General features: G+C 47.3%; 2 protein-coding genes across 5 annotated transcripts in view; one reads left to right on the forward strand and one right to left on the reverse strand.

Moving 5' to 3' along the window:
* The window catches only part of LOC135901595 (uncharacterized), a 543147-nt gene that overhangs the window by 375691 nt on the left and 148123 nt on the right, over nt 1-19333 (forward strand). The window contains exon 9 of one of the 4 annotated variants that reach the window (XM_070531172.1): nt 1871-2038. The exons of the other annotated variants lie outside the window; for them this stretch is intronic. The gene's annotated coding sequence lies outside the window, so the exon portion shown is untranslated. Of the gene's footprint in view, nt 1-1870; nt 2039-19333 lie in introns of those variants that run through there. 4 annotated transcript variants of the gene reach the window in all.
* Nucleotides 1-19333, reverse strand: part of LOC135901611 (complement inhibitor CirpT4-like) — a 32366-nt gene that overhangs the window by 6020 nt on the left and 7013 nt on the right. The window lies entirely within an intron of this gene.

Here is a 19333-nt window from a genome sequence, read left to right on the forward strand (position 1 = left end):
AGCTGCGAAGCATGTGTGACACTGGCACATTGCTGCTTTTATAAGCTGCACGTTGCTATGCGACGTGATTCACGCCAAGGACAGTGCTAAGGTCGGCAGTTATTCGCGCGTTCCATTCCTGCGCATGTGGCTCAAAGGACCCCTCACCAGGTCTGGCCATTTTGAGCTGACAAGCGCAGAGAATACAATGCGTGCTTACCATCGTGTCTGAGAAATATTCTCTACGCACCGCGGAAGGAGCTGAAATTTCAAACCGAACGTCGTATATCTCACCCTCGCAGGCGCCGCGCTCCAAGCTGGAGGGTGAGGCATACGTGCTAGTGCTCCTACATGCATGTGTTTGTGCTGTGATGTCGCTCTTACTGACACGTGACTTCGCTAATTATTCTAGGTAACATCTAATATTTGGACAATTGTTGGTTCAATACACAAAATAATGTTTAGAGAAATAATAAAGCAAACAAATCGAATGTCTGCTTGTTTTTGTTTTACTTCGCACCGCAACAAGAGAGACCTACTCCGGTTTTGTCTAGCTGTTTCCACGTCGTGCAGTCGCGCGCGGACACCGAGACAATGTCATCGTCTACCGTGTTCCAGCGCACGATCATGCTCTGTGATCCGTTTGTGCCTGCCTCAGTATTCGTGTAGCACTGAATTGTACCGCCAGTCAGGTGTTCTCGTGCACAGCGGGTAAAATCGTGCGCTGAGCGAAACAATTGCAACAGCTCTGCGTGACGCAGTCAGCAGAAGTGCGCCGCGCTGCAAAAGGGTGAGGAGGAAAAAAAAATGAAGGCGGGGCCCATGACGTATGCCTCACGCGATCCTTGCGCTCTGGTATGGGAGAACGCGGTGAAGGAATTTCGCTTGCGGAGGCTAGACGAGGCAAAAACGAGGATTTGAAAATTTTTTTGTGGCAGAACGCTCCTTAGAGGACATGTAACAACTTACAGCGTATAACGGAAATTTACTATGTGTCCTTGTGAGGGGCCCTTTAATGGAAACTGGCGGGCAAGCACGTGTTCACGCTTTTAGAGCAATAGCGTTAACGGCCCGTTTCGCAGGAAATCTGGTGTCGGCATCCGCCGTCGTCGGCGGCGTCCCGTGAGCGAAAGTTGGCGTATATATTCTATACGGCACTAAAATTCTTCCATCACTAAAGTTGCTCGTACCTTGTCTTACATTTTTCAGAAAGTTATTCCTCAGAATTTTAAGAATGACAGCCCACAAACAAATGTCATGACACAAAACACCGGTAGTGTATGCGTTTTGGGTTAAATGTTCTCACAATGAAATATTAAAAGTACGAAACAATAACAGAAGATTGGCTCACGCAAGAAGCCGTGTTTCTATCAGAAAGCTCGCCTTCGTGCATAGCGCTCGCAGCCAGCGTTTCCCGGTAAACATTACGGTTACATGCGCTGCAGTTGCCAGGAAGCGTGAGAAGCAGTCGGGGATCTTTGAGTGCTTTCGCGTTCTATTCTTAAAGGCGAAACTTCAGCGTCCTCTGAATTTTCTCTCTAGAATGTAAAACATTTTATTGAAATCGCTCCAGCGGCTTCTCCATAAAAGCATTGCTCCATTCTATTTTCTTTCTCCATTTATTTCTATTTGAATAGACAAATCGGAGTTTTCCCTGCAATAAAGCGTCCTGTTAATTTCCATCATAGATGTCGCCTAAAGGTACCTGGGGCATAATCAGTAAACTGTTTCAACTAGAGTAAGGAGGTTTAAGAGAATACTTAAGATATTAGAAATTTGTAATCTAAATTTATAATTTACAGATATTAAATATTATATTCCTTTACATGGTCGCGTTCATATGCCCAACAATTGCAATCCCCAGTGCTTGCAAATCTCTCCTCCTGAACAGTGGAAGGCCGCGCTGCTCAGCTTGGATCCCGACATGCAAGTCTGGGTCACGCAGCGAGCGGAGGCAACCGCCAGGATCATGGACTTCTGGCCGCCCGACCATAAGTGGCGTCCCGCCAAATGGCATTTCCGTTCCATCTTCATAATATTCTGAATAAAAGTTTTTATTTCCTCCTCTCGAAGAAACAGAAACTACATAACTCATTTACCGAGCACTACTGCAGCACTATCGACTTGGACGCAGGTTACACCTACCCCGACATCAAAAGCTAACAAGAGACGAAGGTGCCGACTACAGGCAACTCCGTGTATGAATACCTGCACGCACGATGTCTTATTGCATCATATCCAGTCGATGCTATATAGCTACACCTGCCCACATTGCAACGTGCCGGACACCCTGGCACACCTTCCCCTGCAATGCAAGCACACCCAAGCAAGCATCACAGCGCCACAGCTAGCAGCACCAGACACACCATCTAACTGAAACGTGAGAGGCTGCGATTTGCAAGCCGCACCTAGTCGACCAGCGCCAACTCGACGGCCGGGCGCGGCGGGCGGTACAGGCCAGAGGGTTCCTAGAATAAGGGACCCTCTCACCTCGAGTGACAAGTCACTTCTTCAATAAATGTTTATTGATGTCATGTCTCCTCCTTGGGCAAGACCAACATAAACGTAGTGTTTAGGTACCACAGAATTTTCGTGTCCGCATACAAAGAATGTCATCATCAATGGCTCAGGCCCCCGTAAGCACTCATACCCCCGTAAGACAGAGGCTACAAGCACTCAGAAAAGTAAAGCAAACAGTGTTTCCAATCTTTCTAATCGCGCATACAGCATACAGAAAGCATGTCGAAAACTGTCATCATAAACAGCTCATACCCCTCGTAAACAATGGCTAATACCGCCGTAAGCAAGCAAAAATGCAATGCCTCATAGCCCCGTATATAATGTTAATGGCTTCTCACTTAGCACAGTTTAGTTCCGAGGACACTAACCCTGTGGTCGTTGTCAGTTATTTCAATGTGTATGTGTCGCGACCGAAAACGCAGTGGTTTACGGGTGTCGTGTTGCAGACAGGTCGCTTGCAATGCCACACTAGCTGATCCGGCCAAACTCACTACACAGCGGCGTACGTGAATCAGTTTGACATTATCAAATAATGTGGTTGCAGTTGCGAGCATGCCAATCAGTGCATGTCATAGCAACCACGAAGCCATTGTGACCGTCGTTACTAAATGACAATAGCTGATGCAATAAAATATTTACCACAAGTTTTCTTATCATGACGTTTACAGCTCCGGTGGTCACCCACCTTCACAGGGCGAAGTGGCCTTGATTTTTTACAGCGAAGCTGTTTATGCGGACCCTGTGCCATCGTTGTCGGAGCTCGCTAAAACTATCATCATCAGCAATGGCTCGAGCGTCGTCTTCTTCTTCCACAGCTGGCTCGTTGGCGCTATATATACGCGGTGCTAACGTGCGAACGCGTTCGCGCCACTGCTCTCACATTCGTCGTTGTCGTCGTTTTCTTCCGCAGTTTCCTCCGTTGCCACTCGTCATTCCAGCGGAGACTTTCCCTTCTATTCTGTCGTCGTAAAGGGGAGGCCGCGTTTACGAGGGTACGAGCCATTGCTTAAGGGGGTATGAGCCATTCATTGTCCTACGTGACGGACAGACTTAATTTTGAAGCAATTTTGAAGAATCGCAAGCGGCAATGCTGGGCGGATGCTGCTAACCACGCCACCGAGCAAATTCGAGACAACGAATGCAAGCGACAACTGCGGACTGCGGGCATACCGTCATTGACGTCATTCTCTCCGTCGCAGCCGAACGTGTGTGTGACCTTATTAAGAAACACGCAATCGTCAAACAAATCCAACCAATCGTCAAAGCGATTGCAGCGTCCGCAGCTCGAGTGGTGTGCTTTGCAACCATTATACGGAGCTTTGGATTAGTGGTTTCGCACATTCCATCAAGCCACAACCATGGTAAGACCACGAGTAGTGCGTACACTCCTGAGGGAGAAGCTGCCTACCGCGAGCGTCAGCCAGAGTTGGCTCGTGAACGGGCTCGACGCCATAGGGCCAACAACGAGCCGCCCGCCACAGATGCCGAGTTTAAACGGCAGCCTGGGAGAAAAACAAAGAACTTCTAAACCATGCTGACCACACGAAGCACGCAAAAGCGGAAATGAAGCGAAAGAATGGTGAAACAAAAGATCTATAATATAGACTGCTTGCGAAGTTTGACTTGCATGGTGTGACGCTCGAGCTTCGCTGTTGGACCATCTTCACGGAGTGGAAGGGGCGGTCATTTTTTTATTTTTTTTTAGAGCATGCACCGTACCACCGTAAGCACGCGTGGCAAGCACGTGCTTCGCTCGACAATCGGTGGCCTCAACACACGTGCTCTCACGAGAAACTCTAACTTCGTCGCAACTTCTTTTTTGATTAAGCTGCAGCTCAGAAAAGACACCATCAATACATGCGCCTGTACATCTGCATAAAGCAGAGCTGGGCCCCTATCTCTGCGTTCTGTGGGGTTGCTCACTGAGCTCGCTATGGAGCGATCAAGGAGGCAGCGGCGCTCCGAGCAGCCTCTGGCTGTTACGGAGTGGCCATTTTCCTTGCGCTTTCTGACGTGCGGCGGAGTGCTTGAAGCTTCTTGCTTCACTTCTGCCGCGGGTTCTGCCGGTTTTCCACTCATACCTGGCTAGCCCTTCTCTCCCCACACTTCCCACTTTCCTCTCTTCCTCCCCACCTTCCTTACTTTCCCCCTGTCACTGCGCTTTCTGAGCTCCTTCGCACCTCCCAACCCCCTCTTGAAAATCAAAAAGCAGGCCAGTATAGCGCCGAATAACGCGACCATGACATCAGTCCCCGGACTCGTGTCGCTGGTGCGCAGTCAAACTAGCAAGCTCGCGCTCCTCAAGGCTATGTTTGACGTTGAGTGGTTAGAGTGGGCGCGTGAGGTGTGAATAATCAAAACTGGGCGCATGTTAAGCATTTTCTCTTCTCAAATGATCTTCTTTACATGCTCCAGCCTTTGTAAGGGAACCTCTTGCGAAGTGTCGAACGACTGCAGTGTCGAGGTTCAGTGTTTTTTTATTGAAATGAAAATAAAAGAAAGAGACGTACTCACCTTACAATGGTGACGGCTACTCCTTTTCTCATAGCAGAAACAACAATATAAAAAAAAAGATATGTAGGAAAATGAAAAAAGAGAAGAAAAAAAATCACCTCATACGGAGAAAGCAACAGCACAGTCCGATACGCCTATGAACGTAACGGTGTAAAAGTCAAATGCGAGTTGCACCACAATGGGTTCGTAAACAAAGTCACAAACACACACATACGGCCATGATGTAGACTTCGATGAGCATATATATATATATACAGAGAGAGAGAGAGAGAGAGAGAGAGAGAGAGAGTAGTCTCCATAATATTGTTTCAGACGCAGTGGCCGTGAATCTAATTTTATTTTTGAGAGCATACACCTTATCGTCGTATGCGTGCGTGGCAAGGACGTGCCTCGCCCGATTATCGGTGTCACGTGTTGTCACGAGAAACGCTAACTTCGTCGCAACTTCTTTTTTCATTAGGTGGCAGCTCAGAAAATAAGGGCCTCTGGCTGTTACGGAGTGGATATTTTCCTTGCACTTCCTGACGTGCGGCGGAGTGCTTGAAGAGAGAGAGAGATAAAGAGGAGGAAAGACAGGGAGGTTAGCCAGTGTAAGTACCGCCTGGCTACCCTGTGCTGGGGAAAGGGGTAAAGGGAATAAAAGGAGAAAGAAGAAGAAGGGGAGAAAAAAAGGAAATTCACGCAGTAGCGCGATACTACGCGATACAACACTCAAAGGCGATCGCACAATTCGCATGTCCTTAAAAACTTCAGCAAAGCCCTTAAGGCCTTGAGTGCCGAAGCCCGTCTGGACCAGTGTCCTAGTGCTTTCTCCTCTGTAAAGGGGCGCTTGTCCAGTTTTTCGAGCGCGGTTACGAGCACTGTTCTTGGCACTTTGTAGCTGGGACAGTCACAAAGGAGGTGCTCAATCTTCTCCTCGCAGCCGCAGGTGCCGCAAGTAGGGCTGTCGGCCATTCCAATGCGGAATGAATAGGAGTTCTTGAATGCCACGCCGAGCCACAGGCGGCACAGAAGTGTTGCTTCCGCTCGTGGTAACCTTGGTGGTAGACGGAGTTGCAGACATGAATCCAATCTGTGGAGACGTGCGTTCGTGAACTCATTGGTGTTCCACAGATTCTGCGTAAACTCGCGGGCGAGGGAGCGAAGACTTGTGGCTGCGTGTGTTCGTGACAGTGGTATTGATACAACGTGGGCACCATCGTGGGCCGATCGGGCGGCATCATCCGCATGATGATTGCCCGAAATTCCGCAGTGACCCGGTATCCACTGGTAGATGATGTTGTGCCCCTTGTTGATTGCGTGATGGTGGAGTAGTCGGATGTCTGCCACTAGTTGCATATTTGGTCCGTGGTTGAAAGGGGACATCAGACACTGGAGAGCTGCCTTCGAATCACATAAGAGGGACCATGACTGCGACGATTTGTGACAAATAAACTCCAGAGCAGCACGGATAGCTGCGAGTTCTGCAGCCGTCGATGATGTTACGTGAGACGTCTTGAACTTGAGGGTGACAGACTGTGCGGGAATTACCACTGCTCCAGCTGAACTATTTGAGCAGACAGAACCATCCGTGTAAACGTGGATGCGTTCTTTGTGTTTGTCATGTAGGAATGAAAGCACGGTTTGTTTGAGGGCGAAAGATGACATCTCCGTTTTATTTTTGATACCGGGAATAACAAGAAGAGCCTGGAGTGGATGGAGGCACCACATCGATCGGTAGAGATGGTCGTGCTGCAGGCATGAAGTTTGATGGTAAAGTTCCGTGGTTGGCGGCAATAATCCTGCTAAACGCTGAACGAGGTCGAGCGGCAGGAAGGAGGCGAGATGATGCGATGGAAGTCGCGTGAAGTGCCTGATATGCATCCTTAAAGCGTCGACTTGAAGATACGTATCGATGGGGTGGTCATGCGCGATGGCTATTGTTGCTGCCGTGGATGCACATCTGGGAAGTCCAAGGCAAAATCGTAGAGCTTGAGCTTGTACAGACTGGAGGGCACGGAGGTTGGTCTTACTGGTCCCACCCAGTACAGGTAAGCTATAGCGCAGGAGACCGAGGAACAGTGTATTATAGAGTTGGAGCATCGCACTCACAGACGCACCCCACGACTTTCCTGCAAGAAATCTGAGCACGTGGGTTATCGTGAGTAATTTCCTTTTTAGGTACGAGACATATGAGGACTTCAGGAGAGGTCTCGATCTATTATCACTCCTAGAAAGCGGTGCGTCTTCTCGTAGGCAATCGGATGTCCAATAATTCTGACACCGTACGGTTTCATTGCTTTGCGCGTGAAAGCGACCATAGAGCACTTCTCGGAGGACACCTCCAGGCCTCGCGCTCGAAGATAACCTGATGTTAGTGTGGCCGCTTTTTGAAGTCTGGCGCGCACCTGGGGACGCATCGCTCCTGATGACCAAATGTATATATCGTCTGCATAGATCGACACAAGGACGGATTGCGGAAGGATGTGAACCAGGTCGATGAGCACGAGGTTAAATAGAGTGGGGCTCAAGACTCCGCCTTGTGATACGCCACGGCAGGTGTTGTGTTGTGATGACGCACCATCCTCTGTTTGCACAAAGAATGACCTGTCCTTCAAGAAGCTTAATATCCACCGAAAAACAAGGCTGCCTAGGCCGACATTGCCCAAAGCGTCCAGGATGGCTCGATGGGTTACGTTATCATAAGCGCCTTTAACATCCAGGAACATTGCCGTTGACAGTCTCCTTAGGCTTTTTTCGTGCTGAACAGACGAGACAAGGTTGATGACGTTGTCTACAGAAGAACGTCCGCGTCGAAAGCCTGCCATAGCGTCAGGGTATAACCGGTAGTGTTCTAGATAACACTCTAGACGCGTCAGCACCATCCTGTCCATCACCTTTCCGAGACAACTGGCCAGAGCAATGGGACGATAAAACGCCATGCCACGTCTAGGGGTGATTTACCTGGTTTGAGCGGAGGCACAAGGCGGCTGGACTTCCATGCAGCAGGAACCACTCCTTCACGCCATGAATTATTGCACACGCCTAGAAGAGCATGCCGGGCTGTTTGACCGAGGTGTCCGAGAGCTGCGTATGTCACCCCGTCAGGCCCAGGCGATGAGAAACGTCTGCACGCTGCCAACACCGCCTGCAATTCCTCGATGGAAAACGGATTGTACATACGAGAATCCCACGAGATTGGAACATCACAGGGATCACGTGTAACGAACGATGGCGGTAGACCAGCAACCTTGACACAGAAGTCCTCCGCTACGTCGATCTCTCTGCGACCTTGGTAGAGAGCCAGACATTTGAAGGGGTGGCGTTGTTGCGGTGATGTTCGAAGACCGCGCACTGTTCTCCTTATATGTGACAGGGGTTTATGCGGATCAAGGGAATCGCAGAAGGTTTTCCATCTTAGAGACTGCAGGGAGTTGATCCGACGCTGGATCTTCTTCTGTATTCGTCTCGCCTCCCTTAGGTCGTAGATGGACTTGGTGCGCCTGTACCTTCGTTCCGCGCGACAGCGGATTGCTCGAAGCCGCTCCAATTCTGCTTCGAAATTAGAAAACTTAGGAATAGGCCTAAAAACTCTTGTGGCTTCTTGAGCAGCGGCGTTAATTAGATTTTCGATGTTGCCAGGTAGACAGTCCTGGATCTCTTGGCAATTCTTCTCCATGAGCAACGTGTATTGAGGCCAGTCAATGTGACAAAGAACTGTGGTAGACTGTGTCTTGCGTATGCCGTCGATTTTGACATATGTTGGGACGTGGTCACTACCATGCGTTTCATTGTCCGTGAACCATTTCACACTGGCACTGAGGCATCTTGAAACAAAAGTCAAGTCCAGGCAGCTGCTGTATGTCAATCCCCGCAGAAAAGTAGGACTGCTATCATTTAGTCAGCAGAGCTCATGGTCCGACGCGAAGGATAGCAGACGTCTTCCTCGGCAATCCATCTTTAAGCTTCCCCATAGCGGATGATGCACATTGAAGTCGCCGGTAGTAATCCATGGTCAAGCTTTCGCTGTTGAAATTGCACTTAGTCTCGCGTTGTCAAATCAACTCGAAGGTGAAATGTAGGCACCTTTTAGCGTCAGTGCGACGTTCTTGCATTTTATCGTCAAACATACGTACTGATTGTCGTCATCAGGTGCGACTGGGTGTGAAACATACGTCAAATCGCATCTGATATAAACGATGACTTTGCTGCGTTCGCTACAGGTAGCAGACATGAAAGCTTCATATCCTGATAGGCGGATGGCGTTGTCAATGTTTGGTTCACAAATGACGATTATTGAAAATTTGTTCATAAAAACAAACGGACGAAAGTCCGGAATGCGGGATTTAATGCCTCTGACATTCCATTGGAAGAGAGACGCTTCCTTGACCTCTTTAAGGAACGAGTGTAGAGGAGCATCCATGGTGCTTCTCAAGACCGGACAGTACTGGATTCAGGGCGTCCAGTATTTGAAGTGCGCCTCGAGCCGCCGGAGTGTGTATGGCGGTCAGTAGTACTCGTAGCGTGTTTATAAGGGCCCTTATCATGGTGACAACTTCTTTGTCGTCGTGTAGGTTGCTGCCTGAAGGTGAAGCATGATTCGGCGTGCGTGCTACATCTTGTCGCTCCACTGGTGCGACAAGATGTAGCACGCACTCCTCTATGAGCCACTCCTCGCATGAGGCAATGATATTACCGACTTTCTGCTTAGGATCCTCATCGCTACTATTGCTAGTTGTATGTGGAAGTTTGTGGACTGTCAATGGACGCGGTGCATCCTTAGCAATAGCAGTGGGTTTCCTAGATCTCCGGCGACATGAACGTTGACGACGCACCTTAGCGGCAGCCTCCCTGTGCGAGGAACCATCCCTGACTATTTGCCTCAAGACTTTCGCTTCATTTTTCACGTGTGGGCAATTGTTTGAAGTTGCATCATGAGAGCCCTGACAATTGGCGCACTTTTGGTTTTCTGTACGACAGGCGTCGGAGCTGTGCGACCCAGAGCAACGTGAGCACACGGTAGCATTTGTGCAAACCGCAATAATGTGCCCTATCCTTTGACACTTCCTGCACTGAAGCGGCTTTGGCACAAAAGGTCGTACTATGTGTCTGAAGTGACCGACCTTGACGTGTGACGGTAGGCTGTCTCCTTTAAAGGTTAACTCCACACACTGCGAGTTCCCCAGGCGACGGGCTTGCAATATGGCAATTCCCTCTGTCGTCGGCTTGATGAGTATGTGCAGGTTAGCATCGCTTATCGAATTATCTACGTCATACACAACGCCGGCCGTAGAGTCGTGATCGTCTTGTTTATAGCAGCGTACGTTGATGCTATCCAGCACCTTAACATTGCTCCGAATGTCTAGCGCGCTGCGGTTTGTGACATCTATAGCAAGGATGTTCTTTCGGGCGTTGATCCTTACATCTTTGATCTGACCCGGAACAAGTGCCTCGAGTGACACAGATGTGGCTTGCCAGTTGATCCGGTTTAGATTGTCGCTAGCAGCCACAGGCACAAATAAAATTGTGAGGTCTGAAGGCTTTCGCGTAGGGATCACAGTTGCCTTACTTGTGGAAGGAGATGTCCTGACGAGCCGTCTCTTTGCTTTGTTCTTCGCTACGGGCACGAAGTCACTGTCATCCGAGGCTTCATCACTGGTTGCTGAGTAGATGACAGTGTCCTCGCTGTCGGTGTCACTCGGGCGACTAGACCGCTTTCTCGGAGCGGCCGCTGTTGACGTAGAAGGACCAGGGGCCCCTCCAGGTGACTCCACGTCCATCGCCGTAGTTAAGGGAGTGGCGTCTCCCACAAGGTAGCTTCAAATTCGCAGAGACAAAAAAGCAGCCGAAGCTTGAAGCTTCTTGCTTCACCTCTGCCGCGGTTTCTCCCGGAGTGCCACTTGCTCCGGGATAGCGCTTCTCTCCGCACACTTCCCTCTTTCCCACTCGCTCTCCTACGTCTTCCTCCATTTCCCCCTAACACTGCGCTTTCTGAGCGCCTTCCCGTGCTTCCACCACTTCCTGAAAAATCAAAAAGCAGGCCAGCATAACAGACCAGGGGACACGAAGACGTGTTTAAACGTCAGGCCGAATAACGCAACCATGGCTTCAGTCCTCGTACTCGTGGCGTTAGTGGGACACATTGTGGCTAATACCGCAGTCAGAATGGCAAGCTCGCGATCCTCAAGGCTTCCCATCACGTTGAATTGTTAGAGTACAACGCGTGAAGTGGGAAGAAGAATCGAAGCCATGCGTCGGTTGAGCATTTTCTCTTCTCAAATGATTTCATTTACATGTTCTAGTTTGTGTATGGGAACCTCTTGAGAAGCGTCGAACGACTGCAGTGTCGGAGTGTTATTATAGCATGCATAAACGTGTTTGAGGTCATACCTTACTAATGGCATTCATCTTCAAGCCTTGAATCGGCGCATCTTTTTGAAGCGAAAGCGTGAAATGGCCCATTGAGCGAAAAAGCCGGAGGTGTGTGTAGCAGCGAAATGGCATCTCACTTCCCATTGGGTGAAGCGCCACGTCACAGCGCGCGAGGCGCGCTCGCGACGTCCGCACAAGCTTTCGCCTGCGTTTTAATCGCGCCTCGATAAGGCCAAATCAAAACGCGCCAAGGGTCTCAACGCGTTGGATCGCCCGCGAGGAGTTTTATAGCTCGAAGGACCGCTCAGCGGCGTTCAAATGGACATCAATGCTTTCGCATTCACAACTCATAAGAAGGGCTTAGGTGTCCTCGGTACTTTTCATTGAATGCGACTGGAATCGTTTTTATTGTCGGGAAAAGAGTGCGCGCAAAGCGCGTGCGCTAAACAAAGCGCTTACACCGATTTCAAGTGAGCAAGAAGTCTGGAAACGTTACAGAAATTCAGAAGACCTTGTGTGTAATCAAGTCGAGAAATTACGGATACGTGTTTCAGCTGAGAGATTCACAACGTATCTTAATCTCGCCCATTCCTTAAAGCCTGCACCGAGATGTTTGAGACGGCTGCTAACTCTACCTGTTTCGAAATACTAGTTTTCGAAGTGTCCGACGAAATGCATTAGCATTCCATTCACTTTTGTGCTTCAATGCATAACACGGCCGTTTCTGTAAAAAAATAATTGGGACAACAGTGCATTTTTACCGCAACTTTGACGGCGCATATATCGAAACAAGTGCCATCCTCAGAATTTGTTTGAAGTCGATATGCCTTGTAAACTCACTAGCTAAAATTCGTAGATTGATATATGTGTGGCAAGGAATTTAACTAAAATATTAATTAGCTTAATTATGTTAATTATTCAATTATATGGACTTTTTGTAGAATTAGTGGCTGCATCATCGAGTAATTTAGATCGAGGGTTAGAATAGTGCAATTTTTCGAACGCAACTTTTTTTTTTAAATTTGGTTCAGCAAAAAAAAAAATCTATATATGCAATCCGTCATACTATGTTCACTAAGACCAATCATAATGCTCGAAGTTAGAGATCTATATCATAACCTGCCGGAGAAAGGACATGATGTCGTTTACAGGTGGTCTTGAAGACCATTGCGGCATCATGGGCAACGAATATGCCGGTGAAGCTGCCGATAGTGCTCACGAATATGGCGTGCAGGAGTCTATATTCGGCTTTCAAGAACAGGCGCAGCAACAAAGCTTCGCATGCTCGCGCGTCTTGTCACACAATCCATGAGAAATACGAAGCCAGGTTTCATCACATTTGTCTACATCGCTTGGACCACCCTCTCAATTTCAAGTTTCAAGTTTTCTTGGGTTCATAAGAAGATTATTACGTTTATCGCATAACTATAGAATATGCAGGAAAGGGTCTCAAGGTCAGGCAACTATACCAGGAGCCTGTGTACATAATTTATAGAAGCAGATTACAAAGGAGCCCGAAAATTTAAAAAAAAATAAGCAAGAAATAGAAAACCAACCAAACGCAGAAAATGTAAACAAGAAGCAAAACAATATGACAGGCAAAATTTTCAAAGAAAACATAGAGAGCCGAAGTAACAGTGCAAGTATACAAAAATGTCTCATCTAAACAGTCAGAAATATAATTAAGAAAAAGAAACTCCGATTAACAGTGACAGTACAAAGTGAAGTTACATAAACAGCACTCAATCCGTATGTGTCGCATGTAGAGTACTCCATATCTGAACTATCCTGAAACGAGACAACTGTTCTTTGCCGACTGCGGTTTGCTGTATTTGGTGTACGAATATTTTCGCTTGCGCATCGGCATGTCTGACAGTGCTGCCTGTGATGCTTGCCGCAGCGAGGGGACCAACATGTGTACTCTGTCATTGTCCTCTCTACAGCACCCAGAGAGCACCTACAGCACCCGGCCGCTTTCCGAGCAGGCAGCGATCTTGAAATGCCGGCTCATGCGGTCCTCACACCAGAAAGTGGCGAAAGCGCTACGGAAGTTCCTCCGTTCAAGCGACCAAATTGAACGACTCTGACGCTGCCGCGTTCTTTCTTTTTATCCATGTGCGCGTGCGTGCGTATGTGCGTTTTTCTTTCTCGGCTTTTTTCTTTTAATTCTTTCTGTTTCGACAGTGCAATTGAGGTAGCAAACTAGATGTTCCGGTGAACCGCCGTGCCTTTTGCATCTCATTCCCCCTCTCTCTATTCACAATGTTTATGATTCTTTTCTGTATGTTTATATAGCAATAAATTCGACAGTAAAGCTGGCTATGCTCGCCTGCTCGTCCTATTTCATGATTCTCGCCGTAATGCCGTATTTATGGAGATAAAAACGCGTTTATGAGCGCGCCTGGTGCCAGCCATCTAGCCGATATTTATCGCCAAATATCGGCCCTTTTTTATATCTTGCAAGGGAAATCATTCCAAAATACCAATGGTTTTTTTTTAAAGCTAACAAGCACGCGCATTCTGTTAGTTTTGCTAAATGATAAACATCGCTTTATCGGATGCTTATGTAAAACACAAAGTAACGGAGTATGCTACATAACTGCGACCTCTCCCAAGCAGGATAGAACGAACTGAGTGTGAGACGGAGTACAGCGGGAGGCCGTGAATTCAGGACCAAAAATTAACCGCGTCAGTTTGGTACCAAATCTAAATCGTCGCCGAGTGACAAACCGAAAGCGACGGGTGGCAGTGCATTATAATCTAAAGGGTCACCATGGAAGAAATTAAGCCGAGCTAATAATAATCACAAAGATTCACCTAAAGGCTTTTACGTGGTTCTTGCAATAGCCATCTATATAGTCCTTTCTCAAAGAGAGTGTGCTGTTGTTATGATGAACCTCTAAATAGGAAGATGACCCGGTGGCTTCCTTAGCAAATAGAGATTCCATTTAAGTGTTTTTTTTTTCTTAATAAGTGCTCCTTGCAGGCGCTTTTGATAACTTCATTGAAGACCATTAAAATCTTTCAACCACACGGACGATTTCTTGATGTAAATGTGATGTGTGTCGTGGAAGAAGATTGCTCAGGCTATGGGTTGAAACCGTCCCTTTCCTCGTTAAACTCCCGTACATCAGCGAAAGATTGTTGGCGCAAGCTGGAAAAAAGAAATGAGGAAAAAATGTTTTTCCGCTAATCGTCAACAAGCAGCCTCAATGCCTTCATAAAATAGCTCATAAGCGTGTACCTTCATAAGCGTACATCCTCATAGGTTTCGCCTGCCGCACGCAGATAAAAGCTCCTCCTTGGAATGAAGTCTGCGCCTGCCTTGACCTTAACGACATTATGTTCACGGAGGCGCGGTCGCCTTGCAATTACTTGTGCTTCGTTTTTCTCATTTGGCCGCGTCTCACCATTGCGACGCACGACGCCCTGCGGCGACCAGCTGTAGCTGCTAACGATTTTCTCGGGCGTGGGACGACGCCGCGTGCGAGCAGCTTTCTGTGGCCCAGACACTACGATAGCCTCGTAGTTAATAAGTCTACCGCAACTTTTCCTCCGCGCGGAATGTCCGGGGCTTCGCGCGACGCCTCCTTCTCACTCCGTAATGAGTTCCGTCGCGCCCAGTTTGTGGTTCGCTCGATGCGACAGCGGGGACTGCCTGCATTTTTTATCAGCGCATGCCAAGGATGGCGAGTGGTTTTGGAAACGGATTCAAGAGTAACAGAGCAAAACGACGGCTATTTTATTGCGCAAGATGAAAGAACGTTTGCTCATTTAGCAGAGTGCTATTGAAGTGGGCGGGATAAAGCATTTAATTTGAATTGCCGTCTCACGCTGTCGATATGGTTCGCACGATGCCAGCCGTGTCTCGTAACGTTAACATAACCATTTATTTCATCGAACAATTTCCGTCGCTCTGATTACCCTTGCCTAGCTTGTAGTTCCAGTACCCTGGAACTCTGTAATAATTACTTAAAAGCTGAACTAGAATACATGAAAATGGCGTGATTTAAGAGGCCTGTACGGCATCCTGCATGGTGAAAAAGTTTGATCGCTAGCACTACTGCACATTTTATGCCCCGTTTTAGTGACGCCAAAAATAAAGAGAAAAACCTCCTGGCTAATTTCACACCATGCCATACATCTATGCCATGTTTTAACGCACAAGTGTTGGGCTTGGCGCTTCGGATGACCTTTCTGTAGACGACCTTGCGAAGACAAAAAACGGGGACACGAAACTCGAGCCAGAGCTGTCGTCTGCCGAGAAAGAAAAGCAGGAGATTTGGTTCCACCGCGTACTTGAGCTGTAATAAAGCGAGCTCGAGGAGCGCGACCGTGGATTGTGCAGTCAGCTCCATCTTTTCTAGAGTAGGGTTTCGAAACAGAACCTTCACTTGCGAGAGTTAGTGGATTGAGTGAACACAAAAAAAAATAAGGAATGGCAATTATGCCACGAATTTAGAATAATCGGAGCATAGAGTAGCTCGATCCACGCGAAGTAAGCACGTAAGCTTGTATTACATTACACCAGAAGGAAAGATTTCTTTCAATAAACACGAGGAGCAGTTACATGTCCCATATAATCACGCTGCGGTGAGGTGAAAAAGAAAGGAAAAGAAAAACGAGAAAAAGAAACGCTGCGCCGCTTTAATGTTACAAATTATGCATAGAACTAAACGATATCGCGCTCATATTTAAAGGTCGCATCAATGCGACATAACTTCCTTCGTGTTTCCTGCTTTCAATTTTTTTTCTTCAGTATACTTACGAACAAATGCTAATTGATAGCACTGAATTCCGAGCAGTCAATTAGATGTAGGTACTTTGCCCGCAAACTTACATTAGGCGATTACATTTACAATCACTACACAATAAATGTGAAGAGGTAGTCGCTGGACTCAAGCTGAGTTCGAATGAACAACATTAGTCTTTTTCATGGGAAGTACGGACGGCACACTGATGCAAATATCCATGACGTGCTCTCCGATACAGATGATTTCTATCATTTCTCTTTCATGCATGCTTTTTTCGTTGCCTGCAATGAAGGATTTATTAAGGATCCGGCGCCGGGGGGGGGGGGGGGGGCACTCAAGTTGCTTAGGGTGCAGTGCGACTCACGGAAGTCGAGTGCTCTTTGAGCCAATTTGCGGGATAGTGACCCGTTTGCCCATTGTATACATGGCCCCAGTTAAGCGGAATCTTTGTACTCCTTGTGTGGTATTCGTCAGGATATCGATTTCCACACGCCAAATATTTATTTTCCAGTGAATAGCAGTGAATACGGTTTCTCGTCGGGCATGAAAAATGATGATAACGTTGTCATGACGTCTCTAGATGAAGGTCGTCATTTATACGAACACCTCTTAATGCCGCAGATGGTGGTGTTGGTGGTCGGCAGTTGTCCCTCCTGCGCCTCCTATGAGCGTCACTGTGTGTCTCACGAAGTGTCGAAGAGCCCTGTGTCTCGCGTGAAGGCAGTCAGCAGTCGTTGCGCCTTCTTCCTGATTGCCGCCCTCTTCCTGCCGCACTCACCGCTAATGTTGCCCAGCCGTGCCCCATCCGCATTATCATTCATGCCGTTACGATCGCGATAAAAATAAATGTTAAAAGTGAGATATGTAGCTTGCGGAAATATGTAGTGAAACCTTCCTGTAGGTAAATATCAGATCTTGATTATTTATTCTCAGATTTTTTTTCTTTATACTATTCCAGTCGGTAAACATCATATCTTGATCATGTGTGCTAACAAATTGGGCTGCATTGAAATGCAGCACGAGTTGGGAGCATCTCGTCATGCTTTTGCATACTGTCTCCTTTTTTTACACTTGTGTATATAAAAACTTGTCATCGTTCTTTTTTTTTCTTTTTTACCTAAATTTACAGCTAATGTATTTGCTACAATGAAATTAGTGTTGTTATTCCTGCAAATATTCTTCTAAAGTTGTGTTCTTCAAGCCCTCAATGTTGAATTTTATTCGTTGTTTTGTGTGTATCTTATGCTGCTGTCTTACTTGGTGTGTTTTGCTCTTTGCAACTGCGGCTGTTACCAGGACTTCTGCGAAATGAGGAAACAATGCTGTGCCGCTTACGCTTGGGCGTCGCATTCACCAATGCATACACATTTTTGATTGGAATGACTGATAGCGCCGACTGTAATGCCTGTGGTGCGGAAGAAACTATAGAACATCTCCTGTGCTACTGCCCATCTTTTCAAAACGAAAGACATGACCTCTGCACAGCTCTGAATAAGCTAGATAGAACACCGTTCACCTTGAAGAAGATCTTGGGACCGTGGCCTCACATATCGCAGCTACAAAAGGCCACAAAAGCTCTGCTGCGATATTTGAAGGCTACTGGACTGAGTCAGCGTCTTTGATCCGGACTGAGTGACCGAACGATATCCCCAGTGGACTTTCTCTTCTTCCTTTAATCTTTCCGTCCCCTTTTGCCTTTCCCCAGTGTAGGGTAGCCAGCCGGGCTCAGTCCTGGTTAACCTCCCTACCTTTCCTTTATCATTTGCTCTCTCTCTTTGCTTAATAATGCAGAAGTACTTTTTTTTCGTAGAACTGGAATCATGTTTCTGCATCCCATCTTTGTACCACATGCTCGATGGTGTCATTGTCAACGAACTTTGTGGGCCTCGGAAGCTTGCAAAGCTACAGCTTTTTTTCCCGAGGTCCACTGCTCTTTGAAGCAGGAAATAAATGCAATGAAATGAAAATGAAAATGAAAACGCCGAAGAAAAGAAGACATTGCAACTGGTATCAAGTCTCGAGACCATCTCCTCCGAAGATAGTGCTGCAGAACGCCTTCAATATTTTGGCGCTGCTCACTTACGGCACACGATCTCGATATCTTGGAAGCGCTGCTAAAACGACCTTTAAACGACGTTGAGTCCACGCCAGATCCATATGAGGCGTGTAGTCACATGAATGGAGCGCAACAAGACTTCTTCCTCTGCTGCTTGCTCCTACGTTTTTATTATTTTTTTTGCTTACCTGATCTTCATTATAATCATGAAACTCGAAGCCCAGCCACCAGCTCGGGAAAAGCTTAGAATATGCCAGTGCACGTACTTTAATGCATGGACCTTATACAGAATTCATCGTACAAAATTGTGGTCAAAATCGAGATGTACGGAAGTTCATAAATGTTACAGCACCAAATCTGTTAGCGAAGGAAACTGCTAAAACGTTGTTGCTCTCTGGGGAGTGGGAGTTTGAAACAGTCAGGAACTGATCGCACTATGTACATCGTGCTCCTCAAACGGATTGGGCTCGAAGTACAGCAGTATTTGCGCCACTGACTGCAGACAGGACAACACGAGAGTTTCCACCGTTACGGTGCTGGTTTACTTCGAGCTGCGAATTGCGCTGAAGCTTTTCCGCGCACATCCTTTACCTCCCTGCCTTTTCTATACCGTCTCTCTCTCTCTCTCTTTTCGTTTCTCGTATAGTGCTCTGATTCATCGTCATTTGCATCCCTATGTTACACTTCTTGGGTTTATTTCACCACTCATTTCGCGCACCCTCTGAATGTGTGCGGCAGTGCTTCGCATCTTTCCCCCGTTGTACGAAATGCAGAGAGCATGGAGTTAAGTGCCCGCGAGGCTCTTACTCTCGTTCTCCCGTTAAGAGGTAGCATCATCTCGGGCCTAACTCGGTTGCCGCCTATTCATATTCATCTAAAACGCAGAAAAGCTTTTCTGAGATAAACATTTGGCCGATTTTAATGAAACTATTTGCACTTGAGAGCAAACGTTAAATTCTAGTAATTGTCGGAAGCGAAATATTGATTTAAGGCGTGAATATTTAAGAGTAATTTCCAAACATTGGCAATGTTGGAAATAAATAGAAGCACGAAGTATACAATTTCGTAGCTCTGCATCAAAAACAGATATCGCAGTTCTGTCAACTGCATCCGCTAGAGCATCTAGTGTTTTTTTTTCACTTTTCAGTTTATTTCTTTA

This window comes from Dermacentor albipictus, chromosome 1 (genome assembly GCF_038994185.2).
Source record: "Dermacentor albipictus isolate Rhodes 1998 colony chromosome 1, USDA_Dalb.pri_finalv2, whole genome shotgun sequence".
NCBI classification, from domain to species: domain Eukaryota; kingdom Metazoa; phylum Arthropoda; class Arachnida; order Ixodida; family Ixodidae; genus Dermacentor; species Dermacentor albipictus.